Here is a 19,901-nt window from a genome sequence, read left to right as displayed (position 1 = left end):
GCATTGCTAGTTCAAATACCTTTTTTAAGTTTTTCTTTTGGTTCAACTTTCAGATTGCTAGCCTTTAATAAGATCATTATTCATGAAAGCAGAGTTTTCATTGAATCAATAATTTACATGGTGTTTATTATGTCCAAAATTTTAAAAATTCAGAAACCTAACTGTCCAGTCTAGGCATAAATTCAAGTGCTGCTTCTCTTTAGCTTTATTTTTACAGATGAAGACTCAGGAATTCAGTTTGCTGGCAAATGCAAGAGAACATACATTGATGTTAACAACTGGGGTTTTGAGGGGTTTTTTTCTTTCTTTTTTTTTTTGCATAACTTTAGTGGTAAACATGAAACAAAGATGTAACATGAGGAAGAATGTCTTCCTATCGCTTGTGCAAATCAGGTATTTCAGGCTAGTAGCTGGGATGATGGATAGAAAAATTGAGAGTTCACAGGTCTGCACTACAGGTTACTATAGAGGGCATAATATAATGCAGCAGCTGTATATTAAATAAAAATAATTTGAGGATGTTGTTCTGATACAAAACTATCTTTGAAAAATGCTATAATTTACATTGTAATTAAAAACAATGACCCTAGAAATCAAGAATGTTTTACAAATATAAAGAGAAACATAAGTATATAATGGTCTCCTAACCTTTTATGTTATGCCTGTCAGGGGATATTAACAGGGGATTCTCCTCTGTTGCCTGTCAGAAAAAAACACGAGGTTGCAGGTCAGTTTTCTCCACTCTGGCTGAGATCCTCTCATCTGTTTTTCTGGAAAGCATCTGGCTTTTTGCCTTTGGTTGCAGTCACAAAGTTTATATTTTCACACTTTCTATTTTGGCTTAAGAAAGAGAAAGGCTGTGGTCATACAGACAGGCACCTATTCCCATCAAAGCACTTTCTTGATCATCAGTCCTTACAAGTCCATTATGAAGATCACAGGCCTCTTCATATGTTAACAACCACTGTAACTTCATCCATGCCAACCTAGCCATATGTGTATGATGGAAATATTACTAACATTTCTAGAAAAAGGTCAGTCTTTTGTCAACAAACATGAGCTTTCAGCAACCTATTATCTAGCTTATGGGCTAATATGACTAAGTCCTGAACACTTTGTTAATTAGAACTCAGGATCTTTAGAATTTTATAAGGACTGATATACTAGTTCCAAGGTAGTCAGGTCCAGTCAGGTTTTGCTGCTTTTGGTCAGTAAAATAATTTCAAATAAATGAATGTCATTTACTGTCAGGCTAGCATTATGGACAACTTGCTTATATCTCTCTTCACTGTATTCCTTTTCAGTCTTGTGGTTCTTCACAGTGATAGAATAGAACTCTTTGCCTTTGGGTCAGGTACAAATTAAGGGTTTGAGAGCACATATAAATATTTCTGCAGCATGTTTTTTCATTCAATTGTCTGGATGTCATGCTGTCTGCAGAAATGCCTGTGCAGGCAAGGGGAGATATAACTAAGGTGATGAACTGGATGTAATTTCTTCTCTACTGTAGCCTCAGCTACATAGCTCTTCACCCATTGCTGAGGGAAGAATTTCCATGAGGAAGAACTGGAACTGAGGATAGGTTTTAGAAGGAAGAAAGAGAAACTACAGCTGCTCAGGGTACACTGTGGCGAGGGATGGAAGGAGGGAGAAACTAGTTTGGGAACAAGGTAAAGTGGAAGAGGGAATGGAGAAAATAATAGAATCATGTAAAAAACTAGACTGGAAGGGGCCTCTGGAGGATCTTTGTTCCAAATTTCTGTTGAAGGCAAGGTCTTAGATTAAATTATTAAGGCTCTTACCAAGCCAGTTTCCAGTGAGGAAAAGTCCACCACTTCTCTGGATAATATATTCCAATGTTAAACTGTTCTCACAGTGAAGAGGTTTTTTTCTTACATCATATGAAATTTCCTCTGAAGTAATATGTGCTCTTTGCTTAATATCATGTGCATCTTTGTGACGACAAAATGCCATCTTTTCTATACTTAAACTTTGAGCTATTGTCAGACTGTGATTTTCTTCTCTTCTTTTCTATAGGTTGAACAAATGAAATGACTCAATTTTTTACTCATCTGTCAAGTTATTAAAAAATATGACCATCTTGGTGACTCACCATTGGATTCTTACCATTTTATTGTTTAATCCTTTCAAATGTGGGGAACTAAAACATAATAAACTAAGGACCTTAACAAGTGCTAAACACAGTGGTATAGTCACATTCCTTGATGTCCTGGCCAAATGTTTGCTTTGATGAAATGCAGGATATGGTTTTTCTTCATTTTCACAAGGGCATTCTGCTGATTCATATTTAGCTTGTTGTCCCCTGGGATCCTGAGGTCATTTTAAGCAGGGCTACACTGCAGTGAGACTACAGCCAGCTCTCCTACTTGGCATTGTTCTGGTCCAGGTCTGCAACTTCATAGGTATCTGTGTTAACCCCATCCTCTTAGCCTGGTCTTTCAACCTTTATGTATGGTAGCTCTTCCTTTCAGCATATCTACCTCTCCTCAGTTTGGTGTCATCTGCAAACTTGGTGAGAGAGCACTCAATCCTGTTAAAGATATAAATTGTAAAAATACTGAATCTAGTATCACCGTATGAGGAGATCCACACATAACAACATAACATAACGTAACATAACATAACATAATAACTCATAAATGGCTCCAGTTTGACCTTGAGCCATTAAGCCTTGAGATTAGCAGTTTAGCCAACCTTCCACCAATTTTATGGCTCATCTCCAGTGGCAGTCCATATCTCATCAGCTTGTCCACAAGAATATTGTAGGAAGCGGTTTCAAACAACTTAATAGAATCAAGGTAAATTAATCAAGGTAAATATCTGCAACTCTCCCTTAATCTACTATGCAAGTAATTTCATTGTAGAGGACTATCTGGTTGGTTAAGCATGGCTTACTTTTGGCAAATGTGCTGATTTTTCTCATGAGTTTACTTTTCTCTCCTGTGCCAGGAAAAATTGTCTCTTACTATGGACCTCCTCCATAATTCTTGCAGGAACTTTGTCTTCTTACAACCACATTGTCCTGGTTTGGGCCAGGATAAAGGTAATTTTCTGTCTTGTACTTTTGTTTTCATTTAAGTCTCTTGTAACTAACTGCTCTTGCTGAAATGAACAGCAAGTTTCTCAGACAGTGTCTGCTTCTGGGACTGATAACGCTCAATGTTTATAGTTACAGCCAGAGACTGGTGTACAGAGCCAAGGACACTGCTCAGTTCTGAGGAACATTTTGCCCCTCGGAAGGATGAAAGGAGTAAAGGGGTCACACCTGCAGCCCTCCTTTGGGGAGGAACGGACAAGATAGATGGCCAAAATTGACCAAACAGAGTATTCCATCCTGTACATGTCATACTCAGTATAAATTTGAGGGCTCACGAGGGTCAAGCCCCTTCCTGCTTCCCCTTCTTTACTTGTCCCTGTTTGCTTCAGCATCCTGGGAGGATTCCATCTGTTCATCTGCCTGAGGTCCTCATCTGTGCCAGCCTGAATCTGTGTGTTCCTGCCTCCAGCTCCCGACTGCTGCTGACTCCAGGAGTCCAGCCTGGACTTTTCCAGGACTGCCCTGCAGCCTTGGCAGAGACGTGAGAGTTACTGAGGGGAAGGGAGGAGGAATGTGGTATTAATTTTCCTATATATTTGTACATATTTACTAATTTTTCCTTTTAATCATTACTGCTTCAAGAAGGTTTTGTGGTTTAGTTTCCGACCCATACCTCTCCCTTATTCTCTCTCCTTTCTTTATCAGGGAGGGGGATTAATAGAGAGCATCTGTTATTTGGTTTAATTGTCAGGCCAGCCTTAAACAATGACACAGATGCAGGGAAGAAGTAGAAAGGATAACCCTGGGACTGTAAAACATGTACAGAAAACTCAGAACAATAAGGAAGGGACACTTGTGGAGCTGGATGAAGTAGAGGTAGCAATAAACAGGACTGCTGCAGAAATATAGCGGATACTTCTTTTTATTCCTAAACTCCAAAGTTCTCACAACAGTGTATGATGGAGAATTCGTGGGTGATGGGACCTGTCTTTCTAGGTTAGGTAGGAGTAATATTGATGTGGCATGCACCTGTGGAACTCAGAGGCCTCCAATCCCGTGGTGAGGACAACACAGAGCAACAGTCTAGGAAATGGTTATGTGTAGGAGTCAGAGTGTAATAGCTTCATGATACTCATAGCAGCATCAGTGAATGGTCCAGCAGTGATGTTAGTGGTGTTATTAGTGGAAGATTTATCCTCCTGCTTTTCCTCACGTGGCAAAAGAGATGGAGAAGCTCATTGGTTGTAACTCTGGCTGCTACTATACTCAGCATGCCCTGCCCTAATTAACAAGAAGTAGGTGGGACATCATCTTTTTCCTTTATTGGCCACTATCAGGAAATTATTATGTGACAAAAATGTGTCTTCAGCTGGCTGGAGAAATGAAGGTTTGATATAAACTGAATATGAAACTGAAATAGCTTTCAGGAATTATGTTGTACCTTGGGAAAAATGAAGGAAGAACCTAACTTTCTAATATGCTGGAATTCTGAAATATGGTTTGAAATTATCCTCCCATTTTCTATGTGAAGACTACATTAAGAAGACATGTAACAGTTACCAAGTGATTCGCATATTAGGTTTCTTTTTATCTCTTCTCAGCTTCCCACTCTGGTGAATGATTTCACAGAATCACAGAATCACAGAATCACAGAATTAGCCGGGTTGGAAGGGACCTCAGAGATCATCTAGTCCAACCCTTGACCCACCGGAGCAGTTGCTAGACCATGGCACTGAGTGCCACATCCAGTCTTTTTTTAAATGTCTCCAGGGACAGAGAATCTACCACCTCCCCGGGCAGTCCATTCCATAGCCTAATCACCCTCTCCGTGAAGAAATTCTTTCTAATATCTAACCTAAACCTCCCCTGGCACAACTTAAGACTGTGTCCTCTTGTCTTGTTGAAGGTCGTCTGTGAAAAGAGTCCAGTTCCCACCTCGCTACAGCCTCCTTTCAGGTAGTTGTAGAGAGCAATGAGGTCTCCCCTGAGCCTCCTCTTCTTCAGGCTGAACAGCCCCAGCTCTCTCAGCCTCTCCTCATAGGGCCTGTGCTCGAGTCCCTTCACCAGCCTGGTTGCCCTCCTTTGGACCTGTTCCAGGACCTCTACATCCTTCTTAAACTGAGGGGCCCAGAACTGGACACAGTACTCGAGGTGTGGCCTAACCAGCGCTGAGTACAGGGGAAGAATCACCTCCCTGGACCTGCTGGTGACGCTGTTTTTGATACAGGCCAGGATGCCATTGGCCTTCTTGGCCACCTGGGCACACTGCTGGCTCATGTTCAGTTTCTTGTCAATGCAGACTCCCAGGTCCCTTTCTGCCTGGCTGCTCCCCAGCCACTCTGTGCCCAGCCTGTAGCGCTGCATGGGGTTGTTGTGGCCAAAGTGCAGGACCCGGCACTTGGCTGTGTTGAACCTCATCCCGTTGGAATCGGCCCAGCTCTCTAGTCTGTCCAGGTCCCTCTGCAGAGCCCTCCTGCCTTCGAGTTGGTCCACACTTCCTCCCAGCTTGGTGTCATCTGCAAATTTGCTGATGATGGACTCAATCCCTTCGTCTAAGTCGTCGATAAAGATATTAAACAGAACTGGGCCCAATACTGATCCATGGGGGACACCACTAGTGACCGGCCACCAACTGGATGCAGCCCCATTCACCACCACTCTCTGGGCCCGGCCCTCCAGCCAGTTCCTAACCCAGCACAGAGTGCCCCTGTCCAAGCTGTGGGCTGACAGCTTTTTCAGGAGAAAAAACTGAAACCCAGCTGAAACCCAGTCTGGGATGAAACTGACTTCCTTCTCTCACAGCAGATCTTAAAATTACAGTCTCCTTTTTTCAAATCAAGAGATCAAATTTCAGTTTTTGACTTTATGTTTGTTTTCTCAGTTATCTGTCAGAAGAACCTCACATACTAGTTCTGATATCCTAGACTATCACTGGCTGAAAAAAAATATGGTTTACTTATAACTTAGCAGTATGTATCTTTCAAGCTTTTGTCATCCCACATGGACTTGGTTTCAGCTTCATGTCATCCACTAAAAATGCCATACTTTTTTTAGGCCCATGTTCTTCTGACAACCATCTTTTTATCCTGGTACTCCATTTGAGATTAACAGACATGGCCATATTAACTGAAGTCACTGTCTCAGTCAGTATTTTCCTCACAATTTTTCAATTTATTCCTTATAGTAACACTTTATTGCTTTCAACATCCTTAATTTCCTGAAATCAGGTAGACAACATCTCAAACAGACTAAGAGGCAAGTTATATTCATAACAGGAAAATACTTTAGTTCTACATATTCTCCATCAACCAAGATAGAGAGAAAGATTTTAAAGTTATCATTATTATTTTTTTTTTAATATTCAAGGACTCTGTAATGTTAATGGAAATAATGAAGTATTTTAAGAACAATTTCACAGACTTTGCTGAATCAGATGTAGCATGTTTACGAGTGAGCTACAGCAATGGTAGGAAGCCTAAGACAACATTATTTATTCTTTTATTTCTCTGATTTCTCTGATAGCCTCCATGGCATTTTAGGATTTAAAAAAAAAAAAAAAAAATTAGAAAAAGATTAGATTTTTTTTCTTTTACCTCATGAAGTTTGCCACCTAAATGGAACCTTTGTAGTAACTGCTGGAGGAGGAGGGAGGAAAAGGACAGATAGCTGTAATTCAAAAGGATTTTTATAATTCAGGACTAGGGGCATTTCAGCACTATTTTTCCCACAGACTAGATCAAAGACTGTGGGGATGCCAAAATATTTCCATTTTATCTCAACTACTAAAGTGTTCAAAAAGGAACACCCTGTTTAATGTGACTAAGATACAATACTTCCAAGAAGTTGTCTGTCAGGTTGTCTGCACTGAGCTTTGAGCTCACTTGCAAATGCAATAGTGATAATAATTTCAAACATGGTTTGGTTGGTCAGATGACAATGTCAAAGTTTCCAAAACTCTTTTCAGGCATGATATTTGAGCTGCAATTATGTGTAACAAAGACTTTTGTAAAAATGTGTTTAAAACATTATATCCAATTTAAGATAGAATTACATGTCAAGCAAGTTCAAATTTGTTATTTAAATATGGCTCAAAGCTCAAAGTAGACTGAAAGAGACAGGATGTCCCATAGTAATACTATGGAACATTTTCTGTCCTATTTATAAATTATGAGGATGAGACAAAAGAGACCTCATCTTGTATTTTGAAATACATATTCATTTCATAGAAGATAATTCATTCACAGTATAATTTTCAGTCTTTTAATGGCAAAGAATTTGATACATTTATGTTTTTCTGTTGTTCTCTGGCTTAGTAGAGTTTCTTCAAAAATCTAAAAATATCAAAACCATTACGAAAAATACCCCAAAGTCTTAGGTTATTTTTATATGCTATTCATTTCTAATTAGGATCCTAAATGGTTTGAAATAGCATAGGCAAAAGTAAAGGAGCACTCTGTTTCTACCATAACCAGTCTAGCTAAGGATTTGTAAGCGATAAGCGTAAAATGAAGTACCACCAGAATTTTTTTTAAAAACATCCAAATCTTTACCTGCTTTAAGTTTCCCACTGTTTACTGTTACCCAGTGAAGATTCAAAATAAATTGTCATTGTAGTATCCAACATTCAGAGGTTCTCAGCAACAGGATATTAAGAATTTCAGTTTTAAAAAAATGAGTATATGTACAGGGGTGTGTCTTATTTAGAAATTAGCAAAGCATCTGAAATGTTTGTTGTAAAAATGTTACAATAAATATTTTCTACATATAATGAGTCATATGTCATATGTGTTAGATATCTGGTATCCTACATTTATTAGGCAGTGAATTGAGGAGTTTAAAAGATGGACTATATATATGTATGAACTTTTGAGGTATTTTACCATTGAATATTTTTACTGCTAGTAATTTTATTTTTTGCTTGACCTATCTTTTATAATGCAGCTCCTCTAAGCACTTAAGTATTTTTATAACTGTTGTATATTTGGCTTTTTTAATCATGAATTTTTGTTGGGCTCGAAATAATTAACCTATATAAAGAAGCTCTAATAGGCACATTTAAAATGAATTTTTAATTTAGTCATTCATTATATAAAACAATTTCCAGATTGAAAAGTTAAAACCTTCTAGAAACTTCTCCCTAAATTCAGGAAATCATGAGGCAGAGGATAATATAACATGTTGTTATATTGCTACTCACACTACAATTTGCCTTCTGGAAGAGATACTTTATTTTTCCCTGAAAATAATAAATCTAGTCATTTAGCATGTTTCTGTTACATGTCTGTCTTCCTTGTGACAGTTGCCTGCAGGGTGAAGAGCCTCAATAGATGTAAGATTGGGCAGGCATTACTCAAGGGAACAGAAAAAAAAAGAAGGATCATAAAGAAGTAAATTAAAAACATTATTAATATGTTGTTTGCTGTTCCTCTCGGTCTGTAAATGTATATTCTGTTAATTTAAAATTTAGAATTACAGCCCAACATAGCTTTACATTTAAAGAATTGTATCACCTATCAACAAATGTCATGGTTCAAGTCGACATTATCAAGGCCACTGAAACAATTGTGGCCCATCAGACCAAATATATATAGCTATTCATCCTACACCAAGTATGCAATGGAGATAAGCAGTCAATTATGAAGCAGTGTTAATTGACTGGAAAATCATTTGGCTGGCTGTGTGTCTTCAAAGCTAAAAGATGTAGGGCAAGAGACATCTGTCCTTTGCTAACTGTAAAAGTGGCCCATTAAAAATCAACTTCAATTTATAGTCTGGTTCTCATCTCCAAGCCTTTGATGTATCTATCTGAAGTACTTCTTGGAGCACTCCAGCCATATCAAAACTCACAAGTTTGATTGATGAAATTAAGAATGTGTCAGTAACAAGAATCCTTGAGCCAGAGACGGCACCTACGCAACTGAAGTCAGCAGTGTAAATAACCAATATTTTGAAAGAACAAAATTTGAAGCAGAAAGAATTCCTGGAGAAATTGCATGTGGTAGATATGGAAAAGCTATGGTAGCAATATTTAAAATATTTTATTTATTCCTTGAGAAAATTACCTTAAGGGGTGGGAGAAGGGTAATATGGACATTTTTACCAGGTAGGGGCCTACTGACTTTGAGCAGCTGCCTAATCTATTGAACACAGCACACATCAAAACATTTTCCTGTTCTGAACAGTTTTCTGATCAAACTTTTTTTCAGGCAGTGGCATGCAGTGTTTGGAAATGATGCCAGTGATGATTTGGAACTGACTACCAGTCTAAGTTCAGGTGAAAAAGAGTAAAATGTCATGCTATCTACTTTTGAAAGTGAACTGTAAACTATGTAATAGAAAAATATTATGACTTTTTACCCTGGCTTGTATAACAACTTTTAGATGAACTTACAGACCTAGTCAATACAGTGGGATTTTAACCCAGGAAAACTGATGTTCTACTGCTATTGTATGCTTCTTAAGACAAAGCTTTTAAAATTCTAGTCAGCAAAGCTGAAATCAGATAAAAATGACAGTACACAGAAATAATTAGCTGATTCTATCAGACAAAGTAAAATTAAGATCTGATTCAGCCACCACAGCTGATATAGGTCATATTCAAATTAGGCTACCTACTGTTGTGTCAAGTAAGTCTGGATGAACAAGAACTACAAAACCAGTAAAAGTTTTCATTTGGCCAAATATTTTCTACTTTGAACTTTAAAATATCAGTTGGTGGTACTATGAACACAGTCAGTAAAAATAAATCCATTGTTTATACTAAAAATCTAAGTATGTACCAGAATTGCCTTATTTGTGGTATTACTTGTGATTACAGTATCAGTACTTAGGTGCATTATTTGCAACTCTGTGAATTTGATATTTAGGTAAATGTTATTTAGGTTAAGAGAAAACTTTTCAGTTTAAGCCCCTGGAAGTAATTAATTTTAGTCCTTCAGAGAAGGAAAAATGTGTCCACAATGATTTCCACAAGAAAACCTATGAGGAAGAAAGTCCTTCTATGAGGAGAAATACTTACTTGTCATTCTCTTACAAGGCATATAGTTTCAGACCTCAATGTTATGGATTTAAAATTTTTAAAAAAATCAAAAATTAAAGGAAAACAAAACTAAGCTTTCAAATCACAGATGGATAACTGTTACTTCATTTACTACGGTGGAACTTCAGGAATCTATAGATAAGATTTTGCAAACCTTTTATTCATGTCAACAAAAAATTGAAAATTTAATATTTTATAACTTCAAAAAATAGAGTTAATTGCTCACTCATTTATTGGATTTAACTCATTCTGGACAACTAAAAAGAATGAATTTGGAATGAGTCTGGAAAAAGAATGAGTCTGGAATCATGCTGAATTTCTTTTAGACAGACCAAATATTTAATTATCGTCATCATTAAACACCTGCAAATCTTCAGAATTCAACAGACATAATTAGTACAAGATAGAAATATTACCAAATGGGGTTACATCTTGGACATGCATAAGTATTCAATGCCAAAAGACAACCAAATTCACATTTTATGTTCAATAGAAAGTGGTTTTCTGCTGACACTTCTGGTCTCTGAAGCAAAAACCAGTACTGAGTAATTACTTGCATAGTAAATTATTTGACCAGTTACCAAGCTGGCTGAAAGCATTTTAGACATATTTCTATAAACAATAATTTTGATACAGTTTTAAATAAAAACACATCAAACACAACATTAATCAAAACATAAATGTTCTTGTAGAAGACACAAAGTTTCTTAAAATTCCTGATATAAATTTCCTTGACACTTGCCATTATTTTTCTTTAATAATAAAAAAAAAAAAAAAAGAAGAAGAAGAAGAAAGAAAAAGCCCAAGAGGCCATCACTATCCTAAGCTGCTTAGAGATAAGGAGGTATAAAAAATAGAGTTCTGTGACCTTGGGGTCATTAATTGATTGTTAGACCAAAACTGAATCTGTGAATAACTACTTTGATTCCCTGTATCATCACAAAAGCATCCTTCCCACATAACGAGTATACTGATAGGAAAGTTTTCATAGCTGTTTTATCACTCCTTTTACCTCAAGCAGTACAGGTTTTGGGCTAACATGAGGTACACTTCACTAATATACCTTGTATCAATGCACTGACCTTTTACTGTGACTCACAGTTCCAGGAAGAAGTCAGACTTACAATAAGAGTTTAAATTTGAGAGGTTATTTTCCAGATCTCTCTTGTTGCTGTTTGGAGGTCAATTGGTTGCAGTGGGGAGAGTAAAGGATATTTCTAATCATTCTTAGACCAATGTATTCTGCTAGAGGGCAGTGATATTAAGAAGGAATGTAGAGAAACAGATAAAATGTAATGAAAGTTGCACAGCATAAAGATTTTAACTAAACATCTACTACTTCTGGACTGTTGAAACAGCTTAACAAGCTATGGGTTGACCTGTGAAACCTGACATTCCAAGGGACTGAGATTGACAGTTTGGTTGGGACTGATAACACTGTTAAACCAATGAGGTTTTCAATTCTGAAGCACACAGCAAAGAATCAGTCCTTCAAAGTAGCAAAAAAAGAGAGCACCTAAGTTTGAGCAGCCTTGACCATTAAGGCAACTTATAAAATTGCTGCATAATGATGAATATTACTGGAATCTGTCACCAACAGAAGTGTGCAGTAGATGTGTGGGATGACACTCCTTTCTGTGAACACCGATATTGAACACCTTATACAAAGACACCACTATGTAACAGAAAAAATAGCTGCACATGCATTTCCACAGAGATTCCAGAGACTGTTACGAATCATCTCCACACTAAATATTGAAAAAAAGAATTTGAACTTTTCACCTACTCTCATAAATAATCACTTGGTTTTCATTAAATGTATAATCTTTGTGCTCTGACAAGATCATATTCATGATTTTAAAGAATATCTCAAACAGTTTTCCAGGAGTAGTAATCTAAAAAGTGAGTTGAAAATGACTGTTACGTGTGTAAATGGCAGCATTCACCTCTGTCTTCACATTCAGTCACTCAGGCACGTGGAAGCACAACAGTGGCCTTACCAAACCTACCCATGGCATAACCACAAAGAGATGATGCAAAAAGCAGACCAACTATATATATTGTCTATATTTAGGGAACCAGTTATACTCAATTGTATGTTAACCAATGGACTAACATTTCAGATTTCAAGATGAGTGCTAAGATGATTTTCTGTGAAACTTTCAGTCTCCAAAGGTGAGATGACAGAGATGTATTTCTACTAAGGCCACCAGAGTTATGCAATTTATAACTGAGAAGAACATTATGAAGTCCCTGTGTCTGTATTACTCTGGTGTCAGCATGGAATCAAAGCTGTACTTTTCTACTTTTTTGGGATGAAAAATTATTTTGCCTAAAGATAGTTCTATTTCCTCTGTCCCACAGTCTTTCTTCCTATCTATTTTCTTTACAGAATTAATAGCTAGTAACCACCTCTAGATACTTTGCATGTTAAGAGAAATGTAGCAGAGCAAAGGACTTCTTTATTTACCAAGGAAAGGGACCAAATGAAGTCAAATTAAGGAAAGAAGTAGAATGGCAAAATTTTATTTACATTTTCACCTTTTTTTATGCCTTTCTGTGGCTTAGTCAGAATAGTTCAAATACATTCAAGAGAATGATAGGTAATCCATAACAATGCAGAAGAGAAAAAAGGAAAAGTTAGCTTATGAGTTCCTAACTAATTGCTTAGGCTTCAAATGTTTCAAGCTGAAATTTATAATTTTTTAAGAGCTTTTCTTTAGCATCTGTATAACAGTATATCAGTTATACTGATATATATATATATATATATCATTATATGCCTATACTGATATACATATATATATCAAAAGACAGTTCTTTTTCTTGTCAGCATTGCATCATTAAGATCATCTGCAAACTACCATTTAGTCTTAAGTCTAGAAGATATATGTGAATTAAAAATATAACTATTAACAACTATAATCCTAACAGTCACTATTGGGAAAAGAAAATTATTTTTTTCTTACATCATTTAGAATGTTCAATATAATTGCATTTGAAACACAAAAATATAGGATAAGGTATTTGCATTCCCTTTGTAAAACATGGTAGAGAAAGTTCTTTTGATTCATAATCTTTTTATAGAATTCCTCAATGAACTGGAACATGTGTTGAGCTAGACAAAAATTAGGTTCTTCTGCAAAAGGACATTGCTTATTTGTTCTATTTCACTCACGTGTAAGGGACTAAATTATAAATGCAATGTTTTCAGTCCTTGAGTACCTGCAGTGACATCCTGTTGAACTGGATGTTTATGTGAAGAGGTTAGAACCTTCCTCATCTGGATCAGTTATGAACCAGAGAGTTCCCCCTCACAAAACTTTGCCATTATAAAGGAAAGGGAATTGGGGGCTGCTCCCTAAACAGAGAGTCTATTTGGTGGCTAAACAGCCACCAAATTGTATTTAGAACAATATATGTCACACCTAATTAAAAGAAAAAAATATATTTCTTAAGAAAAATTAAGAACCTTGAAAATCTGGCTTTAAATGTCATCAGCCACTTACATCAGATTACTTTCACCTGAAGTTTTCTTTTTTGCCAATATGGGACAGGTATCAAAAAATTACAAGGACAGAAAAGGCAGAAAAAGGCAAGTAACTGCTGCTGCAAACAAAAACAATAATGAATGGTAACTAAGGTCTTTCTGCTCCTTAGACCAGTATGATGGAAGTGGAAGGACTAATAGGATACATATAAAGTCAGCTATTGGTAGTACAAATAATCTGTGTAATTCTCTTGTATTACCTGAATCCCTCCTGGGTACATATAGTCAAAAAGTTATCTATACACAGTGCAGTAAATCTGAACAATCCAAGCTTTCCACAATTTCTACCTTCTCTTCCCTTCTGAGCTACAACTACTCAAACAATTAAATTTGAATATCATTATTCTCCAATTCTGATTACAAAAGCCAAGTTTATAAATCTCCTAAAATTCAACTTGACATTTCAAAGGGGGATTTGCTGAACAGTACAAGTCATCACTGCAAGACATTATAAAGGTAAGCATACCAAATAGTTATATTCCACATTTCATATTCCATTACTTTCTGCTCGGTCAAACACATAATAAAAATAGCTTTGCTTCTTTTTTCTTTTTTTTGAGACTGTTGCTATGAAAAAGGACTCACAAAACACCAAGACAGGCCCAAACATTACTTTTAAGAATGTTTTATTTCTATTTGACAAAAATATGGCTTATACTTTTTTTTTGAAGTAGAGTTCAATTTACACATGACTTCATTCCGCTTCTCCTCGTCTTTGGAAGGTAATCACAGGGTCCAGCTGCCAAGCTATGAAAGATCTTCTCCTTTCAGTTTCTTTCTGAATTAAATTAGATTTTGACTTGAGAAATGTGGCCACATTATCTGTTTGAACATAAGGAAACTGCACAAATCCCTCATAAGACCTATGTAAAACCCCTTTTATGATTAAGAAGGAGCAATTTTCTCATGTCCATATTTCTAAGGAAGGGAATCTATGTTGGCCTTTAAGGAACTTGCATTCCAGTGCATATTTTTCTGGTGCAAGTTGAGTTTGGGAATCAGTAGTGAAATGCATAATCAATTGGTTATGCAGCATAGCAATTAGATCAAGTTTTGTGAAGATTCCCAGTGCAGTAAAGATGCCAGAGTACAGCTAAGACAGCACAGTAAATTCTTTAAATATAGCTAAGGCTATATTTATTAGTTCAAAAAAAGTATAAGGTTTGTAAAAATAAATAAGTAAATACATAAATAAATAAAAATTAAACAAAATCCAGGGACTTCAGTTAGAATCTCACCTATAGTTCTATCTCTGTTCTCAAGCATTTTTTCTGTAGCATATATCATACATGTAGAAAACAGACCATCTTCTCTCTAACTTCATTTAATAAGTCAAGTATAATGTAGACTTTGAAATGGACAAAAGTAAAGCTACAAAATAAACAATATTTTAATGCTTCTATTTCATATAAATACTTTGATTAGGAATATTTTAATCTTCAGAAAAGGACTTAGATATTTTCATATCTGTTCTTCTTATATAGAAACTCATCTTTCTTTGTCAGTTGTGTAAACTAAGCTACTTGACATAATTAAGAAATATCTTTCCGAGGGCAGTGGGTATAATTGCTCTAAAACATTATTTGTATTTCCAAATTCAGTTTGATTTCACTGAATAACTCACATTTTCTACTTATAAGTTTGGGCGCTTTTTCTAGCAGTGAAGGCAATTTGCAAGTGTAGAAGTTGAAAAGCATTTTTAATTTCACCTTTAACTTTATTGTTCAAAACAGACTTCCCAATTATGGACTTAAAATTATCTCTGACACATCAATTGGAAAAAATATTCCTACTATTGTGACATCCATCCCCCTAGTATATGCCCAGCAGTATAATAGATGAGGGATGAGCCAAAAAAAAAAAAAAAAAAAAAAAAAAAAAAAAAAAAAAAGAGCAAGAATGAGCACTGGGCTTTGTTCTCCATGATCCAATAAAGGTGAAATAAGCTGTGAAGGCAAGCATTATAGACTTACGAGGCAGCAGGAATTCTGCCAAGAACAGTTCATGGGGCACTGAGCAGCTGGCTGGAAATCACCACGTTTTAGAACCTTTGTACGTAATTCTAGGCCAGGGGCTCAGAAGGAACCTTGCCACTGCCCCTACTTCAGTGTTCCTTTTAAGTATAGTTCATAAACATAAATCGGTTGTTAATTACTGTTGGCAACATTAACACCTCAAAATCCTTAGACATATTACTGGACACAATTTGCATTTACTTGTTGGCATTTAAAAATGTATTAATTGATTGTTTCCTGTTGGTGGTGGGGAGAGAATCACATAACAATTTTCCTCTTCCTCCCCAGTGCATTTCCTTCAAGAAAAAATGTTGGCTCCTCTGGATCAGCCAGCCACTTCTCTGCACCAAATGTCCCATGGAAGTCAGAGGCTAAAGTTTGTAACTTAGGGCAAAGCCTGTTTTCTCCACCAGTGACCAATAGGTGTGATGGAGAAGGTATAAACTCAGACCTTCTTTTAATTTATTGGCCAACTTTCCTTTAATTTTCTTAAGGCCTAGATAAACTTATTTTAAACCTGACTCCTATACCACAGTTACTTGATATTCATAATTAAATATCAAGGAGCTTATGTTTTAGGGGATCTGGAGCGCAAGTAGTGTTTGCCTCCATCCCTCCTGTAAGAATGGGTGGGGAGGTATATAGGAAGAGTTTACAGGTCAATGAGTGGCTAAGAGACTGGTGCCAAAGACAGGGTTTTGGTTTTTTTGATCATGGAATGCTGTATGAGACACCTGGCCTGGTGGTGGCAGGTGGATGCACCTGTCCCAGAGGGGGAAGAGGCTTTTGGGGCAGGACTTAGCAGGGCTCATTGAGAGGGCTTTAAACTAGATGTGAAGGGGGAAGGGGAGAAAACTGGGTCTGTTAGGGACAAACACAAGAATGAACCAGTGTCCGAAGGCAGGTGGTCTAGGGAGGATTTAGTCCCACCAGTGTGCTCTGCTTGTTTCCTGAAATGTCTGTATGCTAATGCACGCAGCATGGGGAATAAGCAAGAAGAGTTAGAGGTCTGTGTACGGGCTAAGGGTTATGATCTGGTAGCGATAACAGAGACATGGTGGGATAGGTCACATGACTGGAATGTGGCCATGGATGGTTATGTGCTTTTTCGGAAAGATAGGGTAGGGAAGCGAGGTGGTGGAGTTGCTCTTTATGTGAGGGAGCAACTAGAATGTGCTGAGTTTTGTGCAGGGGCTGATGAGGGGCAAGTTGAAAGTTTGTGGGTAAGAATTAAGGGGCAGGCTGGTGTGGGTGATACAGTTGTGGGGGTCTACTACAGACCTCCTGATCAAGGCGAGAAAGTTGATGAGGCCTTCTACAGGCAGCTGAAAGTAGCCTCACAACTTCAATCCCTAGTCCTCATGGGTGATTTTAACTACCCTGATATCTGCTGGTTGACTCACACAGCCAGCCTTTCACAGTCTAAGAGGTTCCTCCAGTGCACTGACGATAACTTCTTAATGCAAATGGTGGACAAGCCGACTAGAAGAGGAGCGCTGCTGGATCTTGTACTAACCAACAAGGAGGGCCTTGTTGAAGCAGTGGTGGTCAATGGCAGCCTTGGCTGCAGTGATCATGAGATGGTTGAGTTCAGGATCCTGTGTGGAAGGACCAGAATGCCCAGTAGGACCAGAACCCTGGACTTCCGCAGGGCAAACTTTGGCCTCCTCAATCAACTGTTAAGAGAAATCCCATGGGACAGGGTGTTAGAAGATAAAGGGGCTCAAGATAGCTGGTCAATATTCAAAGACCACTATCTGCAAGCACAGGATCAGAGCATCCCTATGGTTAGGAAATCCAGTAAGGGAGCTAGGAGGCCTGCATGGTTAAAAAAGGAACTGCTGGGAAAACTTAAGTGGAAAAGGAAAATCTACAGATCATGGAAGGGGGGGCTGGTCACTTGGGAGGAATACAGGACTGTCGTCAGAGGATGTAGGGAGGCAATTCGGAAAGCTAAGGCCTCCTTGGAACTTAACCTTGCAAGTCAGGTTAAGGATAATAGAAAGGGCTTTTTCAAATACATAGCTAGTAAAACTAACACTAGAGGCAATATTGGCCCACTAAGGGATGAGATGGGAGCCCTGGTGACAGAGGATATAAAGAAGGCAGAGGTGCTGAACACCTTCTTTGCCTCTGTCTTTACTCCTGCAGGGTTTCCGCATGAGCCCCAGATTCATTTAGCCCCAGAAGTAGTCGAGATAGATGAGGAGCTTGACATAGTAGATGAGGATTGGGTTAGGGATCAGCTGAGTAATCTGGACATCCATAAGTCGATGGGTCCAGATGGAATGCATCCAAGGGTGCTGAGGGAACTGGTGGAGGTCATTGCTAGGCCACTCTCCATCATCTTCAGTAAGTCATGGGTAACAGGAGAGGTGCCTGAGGACTGGAGAATAGCAAATGTCACTCCAGTCTACAAAAAGGGCAAAAAGGAGGACCCGGGTAACTATAGACCGGTCAGCCTCACCTCCATCCCTGGAAAGGTGATGGAACAACTTGTTCTTGTCGCTATCTCCAGGCATATCAAGGACATGGGGGTCATCAAGAGCAGTCAGCATGGTTTTATCAAGGGTAAATCATGTTTGACTAACCTCATAGCCTTCTATGAGGAAATTACTAGGTGGATAGATGATGGAAGAGCGGTAGATGTGGTTTATCTTGATTTCAGTAAAGCATTTGACACCGTCTCTCACAGCATCCTTGTAGATAAGTTGACCAAGTGTGGGTTTGGTGATCAGGTAGTGAGGTGGATCAGGAACTGGTTGAAAGGAAGGAGTCAGAGAGTTGTAGTCAATGGGGCAGAATCTGGTTGGAGGTGTGTGACTAGTGGAGTCCCTCAGGGGTCGGTACTGGGACCAGTGTTGTTCAATATCTTCATCAACGACTTGGATGAGGGTATAGAGTGTACCCTCAGCAAGTTTGCTGATGACACTAAGCTGGGAGGAGTGGCTGACACACCGGAAGGCCGTGCGGCCATTCAGAGAGACTTAGACAGGCTAGAGAGTTGGGCAGAGAGAAACATGATGAAGTTCAACAAGGGGAAGTGTAGAGTTTTGCATTTGGGGAAGAACAACACGATGTCCCAGTATAGGTTGGGGGCTGACCTGCTGGAGAGCAGTGTAGGTGAAAGAGACCTGGGGGTCCTGGTAGACAAGAGGATGACCATGAGCCAGCAATGTGCCCTTGTGGCCAAGAAGGCCAATGGCATCCTGGGGTGCATTAGGAAGGGTGTGGTTAGTAGGTCAAGAGAGGTTCTCCTCCCCCTCTATTCTGCATTGGTGAGGCCACACCTGGAGTATTGTGTCCAGTTCTGGGCCCCTCAGTTCAAGAAGGACAGGGAAGTGCTTGAAAGAGTCCAGCGCAGAGCTACGAAGATGATTAAGGGAGTGGAACATCTCCCTTATGAGGAAAGGCTGAGGGAGCTGGGTCTCTTTAGTTTGGAGAAAAGGAGACTGAGAGGTGACCTCATCAATGTTTTCAAATATGTAAGGAGCGAGTGTCAGGGAGATGGAGTTAGGCTTTTCTCAGTGATTACCAGTGATAGGACAAGGGGTAATGGGTGTAAATTGGAGCATAGGAGGTTCAAGTTGAATATTCGAAAAAATTTTTTTACTGTAAGGGTGACAGAGCCCTGGAACAGGCTGCCCAGGGAGGTTGTGGAGTCTCCTTCACTGGAGACATTCAAAACCCGCTTGGACACGTTCCTGCGCGATGTACTCTAGGTGGCCCTGCTCTGGCAGGGGGGGTTGGACTAGATGATCTTTCGAGGTCCCTTCCAACCCCTAGGATTCTATGATTCTATGATTCTATGATTATGTTTTATCTAAAATTCTCATACTACATTAACTATGAAAATACTCCCAGAATTTTTTATTTTTGCTCATCTTGATCTATAAAGTAAGTAACACGGTATGCCTGCTCTTTAACACAACTGTTTCTTTGAAATGTGGGTAGAAAAATGCTTTTCATTACTTTATTGGCCTTTATACCCATTGGCTGTTGCTCTTGTCTAGTCATTTCTATAGCTATGTCACTCACATTTTTAACATCTTTTCTGACTTCCCGTTAAATACAGACCTTAAAGATAAATGTTCATAGGAAAATTTCTAATCATTTAAATTAACACTTCTTTTGAAAACAATGTAAATGAGTTATAAATCCTTTCTCTTATAATATTATGTGAGTTACATAGATTTCTCCTCTCCTGGTAATAACTCTCAGATGTAAAAACTTGTGCTA

The sequence above is a fragment of the Calypte anna genome, chromosome 2 (genome assembly GCF_003957555.1).
Source record: "Calypte anna isolate BGI_N300 chromosome 2, bCalAnn1_v1.p, whole genome shotgun sequence".
Classification (NCBI taxonomy): Eukaryota; Metazoa; Chordata; class Aves; order Apodiformes; family Trochilidae; genus Calypte; species Calypte anna.
The sequence above is the reverse complement of the archived record's forward strand: the minus strand, read 5'-3'. Positions refer to the sequence as shown.